We start from the raw sequence: 7,559 nt of genomic DNA on the forward strand, positions 1-7,559 counted from the left end.
TTCGCCGATATCAGAGGCCAGCAGATGCAGGAGAGCCGGTAAGTACCACAAAACCTCCTTGTACCTTGGTGCATTAATTATTGTCATAAATGCATGTTAGGTAGGGAAATAAATGCGCATTAGGTATGTCTAAGAAACTTGTCAAGTGGGTCAAAAGATGGGAAGGCGTGTCTGCGTTGGTGCCAGGTGCGTCTGGGTAGGTTAGGCGCGTCTATGTCGAGTGTAACTGCGTCTATGATTTCAAAGGCGTCTATGGAAAATGTGAGCGCATTTGTGAAATGTAGATGCATCTGTGTAGGGCAGGCACGTCTATGCAAAACAAAGGCACATCTGTGTAATCCAGGCGTGTCTGTGAAATGCATAAATATCTCTGAAGTATGTAAGCTTGTTTGTGTCATGAATGCACATTTATGTCTTCAAGGTCGAATCGGCAGTTATGTGATAAACATACGTTGTCAATTAGATAAGCTACTGAGAGGATACACTCAAGCAGGTCCTCTAGGGAAGACTAGGATAGCAGATAGGGTTGGGATTGACAATTTTGTAATATAACATACATTGCCAATCAGGAAACTACTCAAGAGGATACACTCAAGCATAGACCCTAGGATAAGATATAGCGAGGCACTTTGTGATGAATAGGGAGTACCATAAGAAATTGACAATTTTGTGATAAAACATACGTTGTCAATTGGATTAGGCTGAAATTGATAATTTTGTGATAGAACATACGTTGTTAATTGGATAAGCTACTCAATAGGATACACTCAAGTAGATGCCCTAAAAGATAAAAGAGGCACTTTGTGATGAATAGGGAATGCTACTAAGATAGAGTTCCATATGATAGATATAAGCACTAGGATAAAAAAGCAGCACTTTGTGATGAACAGGGAGTACTACTAAGATAGAGTGACATATGATAGATATAAGCACTAGGATAAAAAAACAACACTTTGTGATGAACATGGAGCACTACTAGGATAGAGTGCCATATGATAGATATAAGCACTAGGATAAAAAAGAGGCACTTTGTGATGAACAGGGAGTACTACTAGGATAGAGTGACATATGATAGATATAAGCACTAGGATAAAAAGCAACACTTTGTGATGAACAAGGAGTACTACTAGGATTGACACAATTGATTTTGCTTGACTGCAAGAGGACCTATTGATGCTGGAGTCACAGGAGAGATTTCCTTCAACTCAGGGATTGCGAGTAGAGCTGACATTCGAGGATAGAGCAGCAGTTGAGGCCATGGGATTGCGATACATTATGTATATGCCTTAGTTTCGGGCGAACATGGGATTGCTGACTGCATTAGCTGAGAGCTGGCACTAAGAGACATGTATGTGTTCATTTGTCGATGGGAGAGATGACAATCACCTTGGAGGATGTGTACAGGATACTGCAGATACCGATCGTTGGGGAATTGGTTCTTTATGATCGAGAGGGAGACAGGGATGCACTGAGATGAGTGTTTCAAGATCTAGGATTGGAGATGAGGGCAGGACATGTGGCTTGGGACACCATGACAGCAACAAGATTGGCTCTATCGGCGGTGCTGGCAGGAGTTATCAGCGAGTTCCTATGTGCAGATAGGGCGACACGAGGGTTGGTTGTGGGATGGGGGAGGACTTTGGAGACATTGGTGACTGAGCACACCAAGTTTGCATGGGGGTCGTGTCTGCTGGCACACTTGTATTATGAGTTGCATCAGTTTGTATATCATGGATCAATAGGATTGGGGTGCGGAGTGACATTACTACAGGTATGGGCATATGAGCATCTTTTAGTGACATGATCGATACACTTTAGAGGCAGGGGACATGGGCGCATTTATGTGCATCAGTATGATATGATTACTTCCCAACCATGGATTGGGAGGCTAGAGTATTGGCGTCGAGTGATCGATGAGATAGACAATGTGGTATGGAGGCCTTACCGAGATTGTAAGGAGTGGGAGGATGACACAATGGAGCTGCCATATGTGTTCAGGAGTAGGTATTTGATCGAGCGGACACCATATGTTATTGAGCGACAGTTGATTGATACAGTGAGTAGGTAGTTCGGTAGGATACAACGGATGCCACGAGGTTTAGGGATGTATGCACAGACAGTGAGGGATCATGCTCATTTAGGTCCATTATTGTCTTATGATCAGGTAGTGACACTGATGCAGGAGCACCTAGGACTTAGGCTCATAGTCCTTCTACAATTTTGGCTTGTACTGACCTTAGCCAAGTCAAGTTTCTAGTAAGGACTCTAGGAGGGTCAAGGTGTGTGTGTAAAGTTTGTTTTGAGTCAAGTGTAGGCCTAGGTGAGATAGTTTCTTTCTAGATTTGCACTTTGTGAGTAGGTGGTAGTTTGAGTAGGTAAATGGCTTTCTTGATAGTTAAAAGACACTTAACTTGGTTTGAACATTAGAGAGGTTTAGAATAGTCTTAGGAATGTTTAAAAAGTCATGAGTAATGACTTGTAATAGGTTGCTTAAGTTGAAGAGACAAAATGTGAAAAGTTGTAAAAGTTGTCATGACAACTTTGGTCCTAAAGAGCTTAGCGGTGGAGTTAGGGTTAGCATATTGACCTAAGATGCCTCCACACATGGGGAAGACTATTTAAACCTCCTCTTGCATGGTTACCAAGGTTGGAAGCATTAAAATTTGTGAATGACAATCTGAAACTACTCATTTTCGAACTGTTATCACTGTTTTTGTCTTATTTTGCATTAAATGTGAACTCAAATGGATTGAATCCATTGATCCAGTTTTGGATTGTAGTTCTTTGGTGTGTTCCAGTACTATTTGGTTCATTTCATGCTTTGTAGATAGTGTGTGTTAGTACTTTTGTTGTTTTGTTTCCAAACAGCCAGTTTTGGCTTGTAAATAGCAAATTCATGTAAAATGGTTGCCCCATAAAATCCCTCTGTGCTTCCATCACGGCCTGTTGGGACATGGAAGGAAAACCTATGTACAGTGTAAATATGCAGGGAGCAGTTCTGGAAGTGGATTTCATCATGGTTACCACCTTGTTCTAGGCGAGTCTAGGAGCAACACGGCTAGAGAAAACATGGTGAAAATTGAAGGCATAGTGCAGGGGTGAATACAATACCTTAACCAAATAATTTGGGATGATTCATGAGGTCCATACAGAGTTGAAGTAGCAAGGAGAAACCTTGAAAAGTCATTTAGATACCCATTTCACAAAGTTGAACAATCACTGTCGGTTAAAGGCCTAGAAACCCTACCAAACCCTCATTTTTGGGTTAGGGCACTGTACAGCAAGGTGGAAGACTAAAACCAACAAAATCTATTAGGGATGGGTGAGTGATTGAAGAAAAATAAGCCTTTTTGCAAGGTCTTTTGGACCATAAAACCAAAAACCCTCAAAAACTGGATTTAGGAGGCCTAATTGGGGCTCATCCTTGTAGCCCTATTTCTAGGCAAAATTATGACATCGGTAAGGAAGATAGTGAATGCAAAACCACAAATGGACAAAATGGAATAAATTCCATGGTAAATGCCACCTCCACACCTCTACAATGACTCACAACAATATGGGGGTTAAAAGTGAGAAATTGACAAGTTGTTGTCAAGATAGCAAGATTGAGCATATGGGAAACACATTGAAATGGTAGGGTTCTTAGTCATACACTTGTTGCAAACACCTTGAGATTGGTAAGGAGCAAGTCATAGCAGAGATTGGGAAGGACTTGGAGGTCTTGGAGCATAGCTAGACCTGGTAAGGTTGGTGGAATTGAGCAACACCAACTAGGTGAAGTGTGAGCAAGCTAAAGAAACCCCATCAGACACAGATGCATGATATGGTTCCCATGCCTTGGGATATTTGGGTAGATGTAGAGGACATAGGGACATGCTGAGTATAGTGCATATTGGATAGAGCATCTATTTCTATGACTGACAGATCTAGGGGAGTCAATAAAGGGTGATGGTGGAGATGATAGTGGAGATGGTGGAGGCAGAGGCAGATAGTGGAGGCGAGGTGGAGAGATGATCCTCGGGCAGGGACTTCCAGGGCTTAGACTCCATCAAGGCCAGCTGGCTCCAAGGGAGGGAGTTCATCATAGCCTTAGAGGGCTCCCTATGTATCAATTTTTGTACCATTTTGTGTGACGATGTAGACACCTTCGGGTGATTGTGTAGCCATATGTATTTTGACATCATTGTATCATGACACTTATGATTTTGGATATATATAAGTTGAAACATCCTTGCGGCGGCTATATGCATGTGTACCTATGTGATGCATGTTTTTATATGATGCTTATGATATGGATGCAAATATGTACATGATGAAATGCAATATTTTTGTTCTTTTATGTTTTTAATATGTTATGCATATGTGAATGTATGAAATGCAAACGAATAGGATAATGAATATAACTATTTACATGATAAGAATGTAAAATGTGCTAAGATGTGTTGTGTGCATGATATGGTGCAATTGTGATATCTATATGTATGTATGAAATGCTAATATGTGGCAATGCAGGTGCAAACTACATGAAATGCAAATATTTTTGGTGTGTCATTATACTCAGTCATGTGATAGCGGGCTACACAGACTCAAGAAGGGCGATGAAGGTCAATCAAGAAAGGGGGATGAAAGATAAAAGATATGGAAGTGAAAGATCTTCTTGTGCTATTATCATCATTGAGTTTTATTATGGCAAATAGGCTATGACAATTCGGATATATGTTCGACCCAAAAAGTCATTGTACCTGTTTGCATGGAGATCAGACAATCGCAAACAAGAAATGCCCCAGTTCACACTAGACTCACAGTGTCCTCATATCCTTGGACAAGTCATAGCATTACTAAGAGACAATCCACAGAGCACAAAGAAAAATAAGCGATGATACCCCATCCTCGCCTTTCTAGTCAAAGACACCATGGAGATAAAATCTCTAGTTAGAGACATCCCGGAAAAGCTAAAAGACATGTCACCAAAAAGATAAAATCAAAAGAAAACCAAGACTCGACACCAACATCCACTGCGTCTCTTGTCACTTGTATAAGTCTATTTGATTTTGGTCACAATGCTTACTTTCACAAAAGGATAGATAGCACTGAACCATAATGTTGTCTGAGTTTGTTGAAAGATTTGATTTGCTAAATGTAGGGTCCACCCTCGACTTGACTTGTTTTGACTAGAGTTGACTTTTAATTCATGTGTGATAGACATTATTGGGCATATGCTATTTCAGATGATTTATATGATATTGATACTATCGTTATTGATCGTGTGATTTATTAGACACTATATACTTATTATGTGATTGACTATTGAAAGATTATATTGATCATGTGATTTGATGAGCATAAGTGTTGATGGATTTTACATGCCTTACTATAATCATGAATTATACTAATCAAGCACTTGATGATGTTTTTATGTACTAACCATATTTAATGATTATCTATGATGAGTTGATCTTATGGTGTGTTTGATGGTTGTATGACTGTATTCGGGATAGAGACAATTCCGCATCACTCATTGCGAGAGGGATGTGTCGTTGCGATTCTCTAACCCTTGCCTGTTATAATATATATATGCATATGTCATATAGTTTCTTTGTGGATGCAGGATTTGCAGGTACCAGACACTGACTCCACCTGGCTCCACAGGTCTGAGCGTGTCTTTAAATCCCAATCGTATGTGGTTTGGAGTTGGCACAAGTTCCCCTCACATACTCGAGGTCTAAGTTGTTCACTCTGAGTCGTCAGCGTCTTGGTGCAATTCACCATGTCAGTTAGTAAGCTTGATTTCTTCTGTGTTGTGAGTATGTTAGTATTGGTTGGTTAATCCTATTATGTTGAGGCTGATTGGTTATTGATGCGAGATTAAATAGCTAATAATGTTTATTTTAATTATTTTGATTAATAGCGATTTGATTATTTGATTATCTAATGTTTAATTTAATTTATTGGATTCTTGCCCTTTTTGGGTATTTAATTACTTGACATTTAATGTTTATTTATTCTAATGATTTGATATTTATTGTTTAGCTTATGTTGTGGTTTTATATTTATTTGTGATTTGACCTTTTAATGGTATTTAATTGTTTATTTATTTATCTATTTATTTAATCGCCTATGGGTTAATATTTATTTGGTATTTAATGTTATCTAGTTCTTTAATTCATTTATGAGCCTTTGGTTTATTTAATTTAAATTCCTTGTTTGATTTATTTAATTGTGGCTTATGTTTTATTTATTAGTTGACTTTTATATTAAGTGGGTTGTATAAATTCACTTTAAAATAAAATAATAAAATGTTCCCACCTAATTGTAAAAACATGATTTATATTTATCTTACCTACTCTCTTCTCTGATTGGTTGAATTTGATAAGGGAGGTAAAATTATATTATATGATGGGGTTGGTAAAATATATTATCGATTGGAATATTTTGATTAGCTGAGATTGAGGTTAAGATTTTTGGTTATTGTTTGGCTTTTTATTTTCTTTCCCATGAAGTTTTTTGGGTTGGCTTCTCCTTTTGCAAAAAATACCTCTGCAAGAATTTTCTTTGGGTTTTGGCTTGGATTGTTGCTGGAGTTACTTGGTTTTGCCTTGGATTTGGATGGAGCTCTACCTCAACTCTCATCTATCACCCAGGGTGTAGGTTGGGTTCCTTGTCTTTGTTTATTTTCAGCTTTAAAATTTCTCTGTGTATTCTCTGTGTCTGAAAATGTCTTTCGGGAGCTGGGGATGAAATATTTGATTTATTGTAGTTTTCAGATTTATATATATGGAGAAAACCTTATTTTATATGGGTGTTTGTATAGATGTATTGGAGAAATATCTCGTCTCTTGTATGTTGTTGTTCACAGTATTGAAAGGTCTGGATTCATGACTGCTTGTAGTGAGATCCTATATCATTGTCTGGATCATGTGATTGGAGTTTTGTTTGTTGTAGCTTTGGCCTTATCTGTTGTTGGTAAAGTCACCTGTGTATTTCAGACTCAAAAGAAGTCTTTGTGAATGAGTTTTGGGTCTCCTAGCTGTGGATGTGCTTTTGGAATCTCTCCCTCTATATTCTATTTATTTCTTCTTACTTGTTCGTTCTAGGCGACTTTGTGCATATGTTTTTCGAAGCCTTATGTTTTAAGTTTGATTTTTAAATCTCTGCCGAAAGTTTTGTATTTTCCGTCCCTTTTATGCAAAAGTGTTGACTCTGCATATATGTTGTCTTTTCTTGCATTTGGGTTGTCCTTTCATTCATTTGCGTTGTCATTTCATGCATTTGTGATGTCTGTTATTGCATTTGCGTTGTCCTTCGATGTATATGTGTTGTCCTTTGTGCAAAAGCGTTGTCCCTATCTACACAGGCGCTAAACTATTTAACACAAGCGCTAACCTGTTATGCAAAAGCGCTAAACTTCAATGCAAAAGCGTTGTTCTGCCTATCTTTGGTGTTTTCACTATTCTCCCAGTCAGATTTGGATTTTGTGAGTTTCGTTTCACTCCAAAAGCTTTTTGGGTAGACTAAGTAATGGCATTGAGATACCCTAGGGAGTTAGTAGTAATGATATA

This window comes from Cryptomeria japonica, chromosome 5 (assembly GCF_030272615.1).
Source record: "Cryptomeria japonica chromosome 5, Sugi_1.0, whole genome shotgun sequence".
NCBI classification, from domain to species: Eukaryota; Viridiplantae; Streptophyta; class Pinopsida; order Cupressales; family Cupressaceae; genus Cryptomeria; species Cryptomeria japonica.